This window comes from Triticum aestivum, chromosome 1B, assembly GCF_018294505.1.
Source record: "Triticum aestivum cultivar Chinese Spring chromosome 1B, IWGSC CS RefSeq v2.1, whole genome shotgun sequence".
Taxonomy (NCBI): Eukaryota; Viridiplantae; Streptophyta; class Magnoliopsida; order Poales; family Poaceae; genus Triticum; species Triticum aestivum.
Window position 1 is genome coordinate 281,596,774 of NC_057795.1, and position 16,453 is coordinate 281,613,226.

Below are 16,453 nucleotides of genomic sequence, written 5' to 3' on the forward strand. Positions count from 1 at the left end.
GATCAAATCGGTGGGGCCGAGTTTGACTTTTGGTTTGGGACATATGTGGATATGAGAAAGTGGTTGAGGGCTTTGGAGCATATCACTAAGCACTTTGAGCAAGCAAGCCATTAAGCAACACCTCATCCCCTTTTAATAGTATTGGCTTTCCTATAGACTCAATGTGATCTTGGATCACTGAAAATAGAAAATGCAGAGTCATGAGCTTTGAGCTTGAGCCAATCCTTTGTCCTTAGCATCTTGAAGGGGTTCCACATCCTCTTGTCCATGCCACTACACTGTTGGACTTATTTGAAATATACTACATGGAAGTATCAGTCCAACAAGAGATATGTTGAGATTAATTACCAAAATCACCTAGGGAGCACTTGTGCTTTCAATCTCCCCCTTTTTGGTAATTGATGACAACACACATCAAAGCTTTAGATAAAGCTATAGAGAAAGGAAAGTAAAGCTTTGGAAAGACATGTAACATGCATAGGCTCCCCCTACATGTATGCAATCATGTAAATATGGAACATAAGATCATGTGAGTGCATAATCATGACAGAGTAAGCAATGAATTACATGTATCTTGGCTATATGCATCAGAGCAAATGATGTGAATTATGGGAAATGTACCTTCATGCTCATGAGTCCTTCTTGCAAAAAATATGTACATCAGCAAGGGATCCTCATGCACATGAATGTGATGCATATACTTACCTTGTGTTTTTGTACTATCTTTGGAAGAGATGAACCTGAGTAAACAAGTTTAGACAACACAGAAACATCTACTAAGCAAAGCAGGAGCAGTAAACCACAAGAGTACCAAGATTGGGATGACATGTAGAGAGTGAGTACTGGGTACTCTAACTGAGTGCAGACATGTCCCCAAAGGTAAAGATATGCAATGAATTTGAAGATTTCCTTCCCTTAGATGTCTTGCTCCCCCTGAATCTTATAATGGATATTGGGAGAAGATAGGGAAAAGAAAAATAGAGCAAAGCAAACACAAAACAACATAAGCATGTCTTTCCCCTCTAAAGACATGCAATTTCTCTCCTCTTTGAATGCCAAACAAGTGGGGTCTCTCTTTTGAAAAGAATGTTTCACTCCCCCTGTTGCTATCTCCCCCTATTGGAGTGATTAAGCTTTGATGTGAACTCTCTCTCCCCCTTTGACATCAATTTCCAAAAAGGGTCTTCTGGAGTGTGAGTCAAAATAGGTTGGTCCTTGAGTCACAGAGCAAAGCAGCACATAGAATATGATGCTGATAGAGGATAAGAATCAGCGAGTGGAGCCGGAACAAAATGTGTAGAAAGCAAGTGACAGAGTGATTTCTTAGCATTGAAATCGGCTACACCGAGTTGATTCCTTCGGTGGCACCGAAAAGTTTCGGTTTGACCGAAATAGGCAAATCGGTTTGTCTGAGTTCATCATAGAGAGAAGGCACTAGTCACCTCAGCTCACTAAACAAGTATGATCTCACAAGGATTTGCAATGAATTGGGTGCAGAGAAATGCAGAACAAAAATAAAAGAGAAGAAATCTAGATGAAGTTTTTTTGTTTTGAAAGGGGAACAAATATGCATGAGACAAAATGCAAGAACAAGGAGAAACACTCGAGAACTTCATCTAGAATTGGTCGACGACAAAGTCACATATGTTAGAGTATATTGACTTAGGAGTCAAGTGAGGACACTTGATCATTGGTCATACTCATCGTTTAAGCTCAAAATGGGGTTGCCATTTTTCATTTAAGCATCTTGATGTATTCACATCTTGTTGAGTTGCTTTGACCCATGTCTTGGGGTAAAGCTTCTCTAAGATGGAATAACATACCTTGGGTGGTGGTGTTGATCTTGATCATGTAGTTGAACTTGTGTGGGATGCTCAATGTTGATGTAATTCTTTTGGCGCACCACATGTAATTGGAGTTCATCTACCTACATGGATTAGATTTGCAAGGAAGAGCACTTGTGTATCCAAAATGACAATCATGAAATTTTACTTAGGAATTTGTCAAAGGATATGTTTGAAGGGTTTCATGCTTCCTTGTCTTCAAACACCATAAAGTAGAGACTTGGTGATGTAGAGATTTCTCAAGATATGAATGAGTTGCAATCTCATAGATTTAGATCCATCCAAGTACCTACATGGGTTAGATAACATGCAAGGGTGCAAATGTATCCAAGATATATGATTATCATCATAAGAGAAATATCAAGGATTAGTCATAGGCTCATGTCTTGCATGTATCCAAATGGAGTTCCTACTCCAAGTTTGAGGCATCAATGATGTTCAATTCACCTCTCAACCTGCAAAACACTTTCTCATCAAGTGGTTTAGTGAATATATCCGCCAATTGCTTGTCGGTGCGAACATGCTTAAGGTTAATATCACCCTTAGCAACATGATCTCGAATGAAATGATGACGAACTTCAATGTGCTTAGTTCTAGAATGTTGCACGGGATTGTGAGAAATCCTAATAGCACTTTCATTGTCACAAAGCAAAGGAACATGTTTCACATATATCCCACAATCTTTAGGAGTTTGGGTCATCCAAAGTAATTGAGCATAACATGAACCGGCGGTAATGTATTCCGCTTCGGCGGTGGATAAGGATACCGAGTTTTGTTTCTTGGAGGACCAAGACACAAGAGATCTACCAAGAAATTGACAAGTACCCGAAGTGGACTTTCTATCAACCTTGTCACCGGCATAGTCCGAGTCGGAGTAGCCAACAAGATTAAAAGAGGCCCTCTTTGGATACCAAATGCCAAAATTTGGTGTATGAATTAAGTATGTCACTATCCTTTTCACAGCCTTAAGATGACACTCTTTAGGGGCCGCTTGATATCGTGCACACATGCACACACTTAGCATAATATCGGGACGAGAGGCACATAGATATAGTAATGAACCAATCATAGAGCGGTAAACTTTTTGATCAACGGGTTCACCATCTTTGGTCAAGTCAAGATGTCCACTAGTAGGCATGGGTGTACTCATACCTTTGCATTCTTGCATATTGAACTTATTGAACAAGTCCTTGGTATACTTCATTTGAGAGACAAAGGTACCTTCCTTAGTTTGCTTGATTTGCAAGCCAAGAAAGAACTTGAGTTCACTCATCATAGATGAAAGGATCGATATAGTTGACTAGAGGGGGGTGAATAGGCAACTAACAATTTTTAGCTTTTCTTTACCAAATTAAACTTTGCATCAAAGTAGGTTTTCTAGATATGCAACTAGGTGAGCAACCTATATGATGAAACAACAACAAGTACACAAGCAAGCAAGGGATACAACACAAATAAGCTTGCACAAGTAAAGGCACGAGATAACCAAGAGTGGAGCTGATGAAGAGGAGGATGTGTTACCGAAGTTCCTTCCTTTTGAGGGGAAGTACGTCTCCGTTAGAGAGGTGTGGAGGCACAATGCTCACCAAGAAGCTACTAGGGCCACTGTATTCTCCTCACGCCCTCACACAATGCGAGATGCCGTGATTCCACTATTGGTGCCCTTGAAGGCAGCGACCGAACCTTTACAAATAAGGTTGGGGCTATCTCCACAACTTAATTGGAGGCTCCCAATGGCACCACGAAGCTTCACCACAATGGACTATGGCTCCGCGGTGACCTCAACCATCTAGTGTGCTCAAACACCCAAGTGTAACAAGATCTGCTAGGGATTAGTGGGGGGAAACAAATTTCTTTTGGTGGAAGTGTAGATCGGGGCCTTCTCAACCAATCCCGAGCAAATCAACAAGTTTGATTGGCTAGGGAGAGAGATCAGGCGAAAATGGAGTTTGGAGCAACAATGGAGCTTTTGGGGGAAGAGGTGAGTCAACTTTGGAGAAGAAGACTCCCTTTTATAGTGGGGGAACAATCCAACGTTACCCCCCAGAACAGCCCCGCAGAGAGTGGTACTAGCGCAGGGGGTAGCGGTACTACCGCTCCTCCTTGGGGTACTGCCGTGCAGCCAGGGAGGGTAGGCAGATGGGCAGGGGATGGATCCAGTGCGGTAGTGCCATGGTGGTAGGGCAGTACTACGCTCTTGAGCGGTACTACCACTTCTACTGCCGCTGCTTAGTGCCGCATAATCCGACACGAGGGGCGAGTCGACGTGGTAGGAGCCCGGTACCGTAGCGTTACTACGGCTGAGGACCCACAGGCGGTACTACCACTGGAGAGCGGTACTACCGCCTGTGGCTCTTGAGCGGTACTATCGCTGGGCACCACGTTACTACCGCTGGGACCAAGCCAAAACCCATAGAAGGGGAAGAAAGCCTCCATCGAAGCGGGAAGGCTCAGGGGTTGCAAAACGGATGTGTACGTGTGATTCCACTCTAGCCTTACCAACAGCGGATCCCCTCTTGATAGTACGATGACTCCTACGAAATATGTCCACCAAAACAGAAATGAAAGAGCTACACCGTCTTGATTAAAACTCCGAGGGGAAGGAATCATCTCGTGCCAAAGGATAGATCTCTGAAATGCTCAAAGCACACGATTAGTCTGCAAATGTGTTGTCATCAATCACCAAAACTACATCGAGAGAGATATGCCTTAACAATCTCCCACTTTTTGGTGGATTGATGACAACAAGGGATTTGCACAAGGATAGAACAAGAATAAAGATCTACTTAGAAATACAAAATATAGACGGGCTCCCCCTGAATGTGTGCACCTAATTAGTAGTGCCTTTGGAATGCAAAGCACACACATTAGGATCAACACTCCCCCTATGTTTTATAGTCCAACAACCTAAGCATATGGGTACGTGAGCAGGGTAAATAACAGAATAAGCATGCAACTCACAAATTACCAAAGTACTTGATGGACATAGATAATAAAGGATCAGGTAGCATATGTCTCACACCATATTACTAGAACTTAGGTCTCACGGGCACAAACCAAAACAAGAAAACGGCAAGAGAAAGCAACGACACAACAAACCACAAAGACACACACACACACACACTCGCAACTCGGCAATGACACAAATCCCTATACTCCCCCCCTTTGGCATCGAGACACCAAAAAAGGCAAAGAGCGTTGCTACGGCTCCAGGTGATAGCAAACTGAGGATCTTGAACATCACATCCCAGCGGGATCGTCTGCATCACTGTCTTCGATTGGAAACTGCTCGGCGTCTGAATCGGTCCACTGGCAGTGCTGCTGAATCCACTCCTCCTCATCAGTGATCCTTCCCTCAGATCCACTGTTAACAGTTGCACCCAACTGACGCATGAGCTCCTTGTGACGGCTGCGGGCCTTCCTCTCAGAGACATGATACATGTACTGGCCATGAGACTCCATGCAGAAGAGTTTCTTCATCTTACGCTTAATCTTCTTTGCCCAAGAGGGCTCCACTCCAGAGGGCTCCTAATCCTCATCATCAGCAGCCTCAGCGTCGCCCTCGGTATCCATGTCAGTAGCAGTAGATGGACCTCCAGATTTAGGAGCTGGGGTGCCCCAATTGTCCTTCTTCCTAAGACGCTTGATCTCATGAGAAACCAATTCTCCAGTTTCCAGCATAACCTTGGGATAGACATGAGCCCAGGCCTTCTCAATGAGCAACATGATAAATGGACCATAGATCGGGCACTTGCGCTTAGAAATGGCAGAAAGAAGTTCAGACCACATAACTTGAGAGATGTCCAGGGACTCGACAATGTTTGTTTCCTTCTCATGCTGGCAGAAGAGTAGCATATCCTTAAGGTAGGAGTGGACCATATCTAGATTCCCGATACGAGGGAATAGAGTCTCTTGGAAAACACAGTGAAGGATGTCTAGAAAGGTAGGCAGCTCATAGGTTACCTTCTCAGTCACGGGGTGGATCTTCACAGAACAGTAGGGCCAGAGAGCTTGCTTGTGAGTGGAGGTGGTATTGCGGTGAGGACGGAAGCCAACTGGAGTCTCAAGCCCGTGATCTTCCACCCCAAGTAACTCCATGAAGGCCTTCCACTTGATAGATAGCAACTTGCCATTTGTCATCCAAGTCAGGGTCCTTTCAGCATCAGTCCCGAGATGAATAGTGGCATAGAATTGAGCCACCAAGTCTGCATCAAAGTCCTTGTTGAACTGCATGATTCTGAGGATGTTCAGCTGAGAGCACATCTGAAGGGCTTCACCAAAGTACTCAGGGTCCTTCTCCATAGCATCCATGTCGATGGAGCGCACATCAACATAGAGATTCTTCTTGGCCTTGATCACATCAAAGTAGATGGCAAACTAAAAACGATTCCAGAACGGATGGTTGACCAAAGTGGGTTCTTGGTCTTCCGCATAGGGGTTGCGGCGACGCCTTTCCCAGAATTCCTTAGCAGTCATCTCAGTCAGAGTATTTCCCCTCGGCTTTGGCTTGTTGGTAGGCTTCTTCTTGAGTTGAGACGGAGGATGGGAACTTGATGAAGCACCCGCTGTCTCAGAGGTGCGGTAGCGCTTTGACGTTGAACGTCCGGGGTTGTCACGGCAGGCTTGCTGCTCAGGGTGTTCATCACCTGGAACCAAACATGCGAGCAAAAGAAACAACACGAAAGAAAGAGCACAAGCCTCCAAACAAAGCAACATGGATCAAAAAGTGGTAGGACAATGATGGAATTGGGCATTCAGTGGTAGTACCGCGACCCAACCGCGGCAGTACCGCTTGAGCGGTAGTACCGCTCCAGATGAGCGGTAGTACCGCTCTAGACGAGGAACGGTGGTTCCCTACTGTCGTGGACGGATCCGGCAGTACCAGTGATGCCAAATTCAAAAATAAACCTACCAAACTTCAATCCAACAGGCCTGGAAGCCATCTCCATCCTACTCAAGCCTCGACTTAGCCAAAAATCGAGAAAAACAATGCCTATTGCCCCTAACAACTAGATGCAAGATCTAGGCAAAAAGAGAGTGGGAACGGGGGCAATACCGGCATCCATGGCAAGAGGAAGCGGTGGGGATCGACTCCACCGGAGGAACTGGAGAGAGGCGGCATGAAGACGGCGGTCGACCGAAGCCCTCCTGCAGCGAGGCCTCGCTAGAGCAACGGAGAAGACAAGCAAGTGGAGCAAATGGGTATGGGGGAGCAAAGCAACTCCCCCTGCCCGAACATAACCCCCCACGCCCGCCCCGGAGCGGTAGTACCACTTGGAGTGGGCGGTAGTACCGCTTGATGAATATCAACGGTGGTATCGCGCACCCAGCGGTAGTACCGCTCAGCCGCAGGAAAACTGGCTCAAAAGCTTAGCTCAAGAAAAAAGAAAACGACTAGAACCGAGAGCAAACACAAACGCAAACACCAACACAAAGAGGACGAGAACCACACTCCTCTCCAAGAGAGGGTGGTGGCCGAGGCCACCTATGTTTGAGTCTGGAGGTATGGCGCCGCGAAGAATTATCCTTGGGCCCATGACCACAACTCATCTTTGAAGCACACATACCATCAAAAATGGCTAATGTGAAAGAGTTGATCAATTTATGCATAATGGGGGAGGGATAGTTCATTGAGAGAACAACACTCCCCCTATGTCCATGCCTAGACCTAAACTAGACAACAAGTGGAATGTGGTGGGGTGTGCATGGGTTCAAGTCACATTGCTCGAATCAATGATATTTAGCTCATGCCTTAACTCGTGAAATCTTGCTTCATCCAAGGGCTTCGTGAAAATATTTGCAAGGTTATCATGAGTGTTGACATACTTGAGCTTGATCTCCCCTCGCCTAATATGGTCCCGGATGAAGTGATACCGAATCTCAATATGCTTCGTCTTGAAGTGTTGCACCAGGTTGAGAGAAATCTTGATACACTTTCATTGTCACACCAAAGAGGCACTTTGTCACAAATGACACCGTAATCCTTTGAAGTTTGCCTCATCCATAAGATTTATGCACAACAACTACCGACCGCCACATACTCCGCTTCGGTGGACGAGAGAGACACACAACTTTGCTTCTTGGAAGACCAACTCACCAAAGAGCAACCAAGAAATTGGCACCCTCCGGAAGTGGACTTCCTATCCACTTTGTCTCCCGCCCAATCGGAATTCGAATATCCTTCAAGCTTGAAGTTTGCTCCTCTTGGGTACCATAAGCCAAAGTTTGGGGTATGAGCCAAATATCGGAAGATTCGCTTGACAGCCAAAAAGTGGCTTTCCTTCAGTGCAGCTTGAAATCATGCACACATTCCCACACTCAACATGATATCCGGTCTAGATGCATAAAGGTAAAGCAAGGAGCCAATCATGGAGCGATATACCTTTTGATCCACTGCTTTACCATTGGGATCAATGTCAAGTTGGCACTTGGTGGGCATTGGAGTAGAAGCCGGCTTGGCATCACTTAGCTTGAATCTTTTTAGCATGTCTTGAGTGTATTTGGCTTGGTTGATGAAGGTACCTTCTCTTCTTTGCTTGATATCGAACCGAGGAAGAACTTCAACTCTCCCATCAAAGACATCTTGAACTTAGAGGTCATGAGAGCGGCAAATTCCTCATTGAAAGCTTTGTTAGGGGAACAAAAGATAATATCATCAACATATAGTTGGCACACAAACAACTACCATTTGACCTTCTTAGTAAAAAGAGTGGGATCAATTTGCCCAACCTCAAATCCATGATCTTGCAACAACTCGGTAAGGTGGTCATACCACGCACGTGGGGCTTGCTTAAGGCCATAGAGTGCCTTATCGAGTTGATACACATGATCGGGAAAGTAGGGATCCTCGAACCAGGAGGGTTGCTTGAGATAAACCAACTCATTAATAGGACCATTAAGAAAAGCACTCTTCACATCCATTTGTTGCAACTTAAAGTTGTGATGGGAAGCATAAGCAATCAACAAACGAATGGATTTAAGGCGAGCCACGGGAGCAAAGGTTTCACCGTAGTCGATACCCTCGACTTGGGAGTAGCCTTGTGCTACCAATATTGCCTTGTTGCGAACAATGGTTCCATGAGCATCTTGCTTGTTCTTGAATATCCACTTGGTTCCAATGACACTGTGGTTCCCCGATGGCCTTGGCACCAACCTACACACCTTGTTGTACTCGAAGTTATTGAGTTCTTCATGCATGGCATTGAGCCAATCCGGATCTTCGAGCGCCTCAAAGACCTTTTGGGGTTCAACACAAGAGACAAACGTGTGATGTTCACAATAGTTTGCTAATTGTCTACGAGTGCTTACCCCCGTTCTTAGGCTTCCAACCACATTCTCCATGAGATGACCTTGGGTAGTGAGCTTGGATGCAATCTTCGCGGCACGACGCTCTAATTCCTCCTCGGATGTGAAAGGAGAAGGGGTAACTACTTGATCATCTTGAGCGCCGACTTGAGCTTGTTCTTGATCTTGAGCTTGCTCTTGATCTTGAACTTGCTCGAGGGGGAGAACTTGACCTTGGGCATCAATTGGTGGTTCACCGCCATCTTGAGGTTGATCTTGCCCTTGTTCTTGTTCAAGAGGTTGAGGGCCTTCACTTTGTTCTTCGGAAGCATGTGGGTCTTGGGTTGGTGATGGATCCACTTGTGTGGAGCATTGTCCTTCTCCTTCGGCCACAAGGGGTTCCTCAATGGTTAGTATGTGACCCACACTCATTCTTCTTATGGCTTGGGGAGGAATTTCATCACCTACATCACAAGTACCACTTTGCTCCACTTGGGAGCCGTTATTTTCGTCAAACTCCACATTACACGTCTCCTCAGTGAGTCCGGTGGACTTGTTGAGGACACGGTAAGCATGAGAGTTTGTAGCATAACCAACAAATATGCCCTCATAAGCTCTAGCCTCAAATTTAGAAAAACGAACACCTTTCTTGAGAATGAAACACTTACACCCGAACACCCGGAAGTACTTGAGGTTGGGCTTGTTACCGGTAAGTATTTCATAAGGAGTCTTGTTCAAGACTTTGCGAAGATAGAGCCGATTGGATGCATGACATGCTGTGTTGATGGATTCAACCCAAAAGTTGTATGGAGACTTGAACTCTGCCATCATGGTCCTTGCCGCATCCATCAACGTCCGGTTCTTCCTCTCCGCGACACCATTTTGTTGAGGGGTCTATGGTGCAGCATATTGATGCTTGATCCCCTCATCACTAAGAAACTCATCCAAGGTGTAGTTCTTGAACTCGGTGCCGTTGTCACTTCTTATTGTCAAGATCTTTGCATCATGTTGACGTTGAGCTTCATTTGCAAAATCGATGACGGTTTGTTGAGTCTCACTCTTCCTCTTGAAGAAAAATACCCAAGTGTATCTTGAATAATCATCCACAATCACCAAGCAATACTTTCTACCTCCAATACTATCAAAGGATGGAGGCCCAAAGAGATCCAAGTGAAGGAGCTCCAAGGGTCTCTTTGAGTAGATGATAGTCGTGGGAGGGTGAGCCTTTTCATGAAGCTTTCCTTCGATACAAGCACTGCAAGCACAATCTTTGGCAAAACTAACATTTGTTAGTCCACGGACATGGTCCCCCTTGAGAAGACTTTGCAAAGATCTCATATTGACGTGGGCTAAATGGCGATGCTAAAGCCACCCCACATCAACTTTAGCCATTAGGCATGTCGCGGTCTTAGTGGGTCGCTCTAAAAAGTTAATCACATAGAGACCGTTCTCGACATGCCCAACAAAGGCTACTTTAAGAGTCTTGCTCCACAAGAGGGCCACGGTATCAATATCAAAGAAAGTGGCAAAGCCCATGAGTGCAAGTTGACGAACGGAAAGTAGATTGTACGCAAGGGACTCGACAAGCATGACTTTCTCGATCATTAGATCATGAGAAATGAAAACCTTGCCAAGACCCAATACCTTAGAAGACGAGGCATCACCCCACTCGACATTGGTGGGCATAGATGGGATCTTGTGCACGTCCACCACCAAGTCATTGCTTCCGGTCATATGATTTGTTGCTCCACTATCGAGCAACCATGATCCCCCACCGGAAGCAAACACCTACAAGAGATCAATGCTTGGTTTTAGGTACCCATTTAGTAATGGGTCCTTTGGTGTTAGTAACAAGGGTCTTAGGAACCCAAATAGACCATTTAATGTACTCATAAGGAGAACCAACAAATTTAGCATAAACATGCCCATCACTAGCACGACACAACACATAAGAAGGATTAAAGTCGTCGGATTTGTTGGAAGAGGTGGTTTGCCCTTTTTGACATCACCACCCTTCACATTGTTCTTCTTCTCCTTAGGAGCACCCTCTCCCTCATTCACAAAAGTTTGCTTGAGAGGAGGAGGTCATTTGGTCTTGTCGTTCTTCTTCTTGTTCTTGGACTTGGGTGTGAACCCAACTCCCTCCTTGGCCACAACTTCCTTTTGATTTCTCAAAAGGCCGTTGAGGTTCTTCTCACCTTGTATGCACGTCACAAGGCCTTTCTCGAGTTGCTCCTTCAACTTGGCATTCTCCTCCACAAGATGCACATGCTCACAACACGGGTTAGTGGCATTTGCATTATCAATTAATACCATATGACGAAAGGTGGCTGTCGGTGTCAAAACCGGTGGATCTCGGGTAGGGGGTCCCGGACTGTGCGTCTAGGCGGATGGTAACAGGAGACAAGGGACACGATATTTTTACCCAGGTTCGGGCCCTCTTGATGGAGGTAAAACCCTACTCCTGCTTGATTGATATTGATGATATTGGTAGTACAAGAGTAGATCTACCACGAGATCAGAGAGGCTAAACCCTAGAAGCTAGCCTATGATATGATTGTTGTTCGTCCTACGGACTAAAACCCTCCGGTTTATATAGGCACCGAAGAGGGTTAGGGTTACACAGAGTCGGTTACAATGGTAGGAGATCTACATATCTGTATCGCCAAGCTTGCCTTCCACGCCAAGGAAAGTCCCATCTGGACACGGGACGATGTCTTCAATCTTGTATCTTCATAGTCCAGGAGTCCGGCCAAAGGTGATAGTTCGGCTATCCGGACACCCCCTAATCCAGGACTCCCTCAGTTGCCTTTTCTTTGGTTAGCTTAACTTGGAGTTGATCATGAGACTCATTGAGGCTAGCATGAGCACCCTTCAAGACCTTGTGGGCCTTGTCAAGTATATCAAACTCCTCCTTGAGTCTAGCATGGTCAACGCCAAGTTTAGCCTTACCGGAAGTTAGCACACGAGACACAATAAGGGCATGATCAAGATCTTTCTTTAACTTGGCATGGTCATCGTTGTGTGACTCCTCAAGAGCCAAACGATGCCCACGCTCTTCCTCAAGGGCATTAGAGAGATCCGATATCTCATCGGCATAGTCACGACTATGACCTTCCATCTTAGAGATGGTTTCTTCATGAGCCTCGATCATGTCATTGGCTTCACCAAGTTGTTCCAAGAGAGCAACAAAGTGCTTCTTGGATTTTCCCTTGAGCTTACTCATAAAGGACTCAAATTCATTCACTTCCTCATTAGACCCCTCACTTTCATCAATGCCATCCATCAAGGAGGGATTAGTAAGGATGGTGGTTTTGATGTTGGGGGTTACCTCATTGGTGGCTTTAGCCATGAGACACTTGGCGGTGATGTTATCATTGGGTGAGTCGAAGAGGGACACCCGTGGAGTTGTGGCAATGGCAGCGGAGGCCATGGCCATGGCTTCACTATCTTCATCATCATCGTCATCCTCATGGCATTCTTCTTGAACCACCAACCCTCGAGTAGGAGTCTTTTTGGTGAAGTTGTTCTTGTTGGGGAAGGACTTAGCTTTGTCTTTTCGATTGAGCTTGCCACCATTGTCTTCCCGCTTCTCGTAAGGGCAATCCACAACAAAATGGCTCACATTGCCACAATTGTAACATGTTCTCACACGTTGCTTGCCCTTAAACCCACTTGAGTTGTTCTTGTTGAAGTTGGGCCTTGTGTTCTTCGTGCTCCAAAATTGCCTAAAAGCAAGAGCCATGTTCTCATGATAATCATATGTTGTATCTTCGGGGTTGCTCTCCTCATCTTCCTCTTCTTCCTCTTCTTCCACAATAACCTTGGCCTTCAAGGCAAGGTTGGGCTTATTTGCCTTTTGAGAGCGCAACACCGCGTTGCCGGCGGTCTTGTCCAAGATCCTCATTGCCACAAACTCATCCAACACTTCATTTGAGGTCAACGAGTGAAAGTCCGGTCTTTGACGAATGACGGAGAACAAGGCCTTGTGGTAATGCATCATTGCTTTGAGAAACTTGAGCTTGATCCAATTGTCATGCGTGTCCTTGCTCCCATGATCTCAGAGTGAGACCGCAAGTTTGGTTACTCTCCGAAAGAGCTCACGAGGTTCTTCATCTTCTTTCATTGCAAACTCATCGGCTTCATCTTGCACCACTTCATAGTTGGAGTGTTGAATGCTTGTGCTCCCCTTATAGAGGGAAACAACGCAATGCCATGCATCTTTGGCCATGGCGAAGGGTCGAAGATGAGGGAGATCTTTGGGTAGAACTGCAACTTGAATGATGAAGAGAGCATTCTCATTGAATTGATTATCCATGGCTTCTCTAGGGGTGAAATTGCTTCGGTCATGTGGATGGAAACCTTCTTCAATGATTCTCCAAAGGTTAGTATTCACATGATTTAAATGACGCTTGAAGCGATATACCCAAGAATCAAAGTCCTCATTTTTCACAATCTTAGGAGGAGGGCTGGCATGATTTAAATGAGTAGAAGGAATCGGTCCTCCATAAATTGGAGGTGCCACATGGGCAAAGAGGCCAGTGCCATTTCTACCACTAGTAGAAGGATCCTTTCACTAGTAGCTTCCCCTTGTCGGAGTTAGCATCCGTCACCTTGTTAGTGGGATCACCCACTTTCAATGGCGAGGTAGATAGTTTAAGTCCTTCTAAGAATTTATTAAACATGCTTTCAACCTCGGTTGTCATGGAGGTTTTCAATGTGTCCAAAGCCACATTGAATTCCTCACGAGACACTGCGGTTCCCCCATCACCCGTAGACGAGCTCGGATTCACACCGGAGTGCTCCTCCCTACCGTCTATGGTGTCAACTGATACATCTCTAATGTATCTATAATTTTTTATTGTTCCATGCTATTATATTACCCCTTTTGATGTTTATGGGCTTTATTTTACACATTTATATCATTTTTGGGACAAACCTACTAACTAGAGGCCCAGCCCGTATTGCTGTTTTTTTGCCTATTTTAGTATTTCGAAGAAAAGGAATATCAAACGGAGTCCAAACGAAATGAAACCTTCGGGAGCGTGATTTTTGGAACGAACATGATCCAGAGGACTTGGAGTGCAAGTCAAGAAGCAATCGAGGCGGCCAGGAGAGAGGAGGGCGCGCCCACCCCTCCTAGGCACGCCCCTGTCTCCTGGGCCCCACAAGCGGCCACCGACATACTTCTTCCTCCTATATATACCTACGTACCCCGAAAACATCCAGGGAGCCAAGAAAAACAATTTCCACCGCTGTAACCTTCTGTATCCGCGAGATCCCATCTTGGAGCCTTCGCCGCCGCTCCACCGGAGGGGGAATCGACCATGGAGGGCTTCTACATCAACACCATAGCCCCTTCGATGAGTTGTGAGTAGTTTAGCACAGACCTTCGGGTCCATAGTTATTAACTACATGGCTTCTTCTCTCTTTTTGGATCTCAATACAATGTTCTCCCCCTTTCTTGTGGAGATCTATTCGATGTAAACTCTTTTTGCGGTGTGTTTGTCGAGGTACGATGAATTGTGGGTTTATGCTCAAGTTTATCTATGATAAATATTTGAATCTTCTCTGAATTCTTTTATGTATGATTGAGTTATCTTTGCAAGTCTCTTCGAATTATCAGTTTGGTTTGGCCTACTAGATTGATCGTTCTTTCCATGGGAGAAGTGCTTAGCTTTGGGTTCAATCTTGCGGTGTCCTTACCTAGTGACAGAAAGGGTTGCAAGGCACATATTGTATTATTGCCATCGAGGATAAAAAGATGGGGTTTATATCATATTGCATGAGTTGATCCCTCTACATCATGTCATCTTTCTTAATGTGTTACTTTGTTCTTATGAACTTAATACTCTAGATGCATGCTGGATAGCGGTCGATGTGTGGAGTAATAGTAGTAGATGCAAGCAGGAATCAGTCTACTTGTCGCGGACGTGATGCCTATATACATGATCATGCCTAGATAATCTCATAATTATTCGCTTTTCTATCAATTGCTCGACAGTAATTTGTTCACCCACCGTAATACTTATGCTATCTTGAGAGAAGCCACTAGTGAAACCTATGGCCCCCGGGTCTATCTTTTATCATATAAGCTTTCAATCTACTTTTATTTGCATCTTTACTTTTTGCATCTATATTATAAAATACCAAAAATATATTTATCTTATCATACTATCTCTATCAGATCTCACTTTCGCAAGTGGTCGTGTAGGGATTGACAACCTCTTTATTGCGTTGGTTGCGAGTTCTTTGTTTGTTTGTGTAGGTGCGTGGGACTTTTGAGGAGCCTCCTATTGGATTGATACCTTGGTTCTCAAAAACTTAGGGAAATACTTACGCTACTATTGCTGCATCACCCTTTCCTCTTCAAGGAAAACAAACACAAGCTCAAGATGTAGCAAGAAGGATTTCTGGCACCGTTGCCGGGGAGGTCTTCACTCAAGTCAAGACATACCAAGTACCCATCACAAACTCATTTCCCTCGCATTTACATTATTTGCCATTTGCCTCTCATTTTCCTCTCCCCCCTTTCACCCTTGCCGTTTTATTTGCCCTCTCTTTCCCAATCTTCTCCTCTCATTTTTTTGCTCGCCTTTTTCATTTTGCTCGCGTGTTAGATCGTTTACCTTGTCACTATGGCTAGTCCTCCTATCCTTCTTATTACTCCCGAACATGAAATCCTCAATTTTAAGCAAAGGGAGGGCGAAAATTTAAAAGATGCTTGGCATAGAATTTGCAATGATCAAAATAGATCTACTAGGAAGCTTTCTACTTCCGTTCTTCTTCGCAATTTTTATGTAGGCATTACTCCTTGGAATAGATGTGTTCTTGATACCATTACCGGAGGGGATTCTTGAGTAGCCATACGTTTGATGCTTATAATGCTATGTTAGATTTGTTTGGCCCACCACCTCTTTTGGTTAATGGAACTGTTTTAACTTTAGAACATGTTATGCAACGGCTTGAGATTATTGAAAATAAAATTGCCACTGTTGAGTTGATTAAAATTTGGATAAAAACATTCATAATCACATTACCCAATATGGATCTACGGTTGGAGTTACTTTGAAAAATCTTAAAGAGAAAAACCTATAGTTAATGAAAAAATAGATCTAGATTCTGCAAGAATCGGTAAACTTGAGGATATCATCACCAACTTAGGTTCCATGTTTTCTTCCATGAAGAACACTCCAAAAACCCCTACCAAAACTGCCAAATTTATTTATGTTCCTAAATATAAGGGTGAATCTTCTAGTAAGGGAGACGCAGATCTCAAATCCATAAGTGTTCATCCCAATTGTCTCTCTATCGTTAAGGAACCT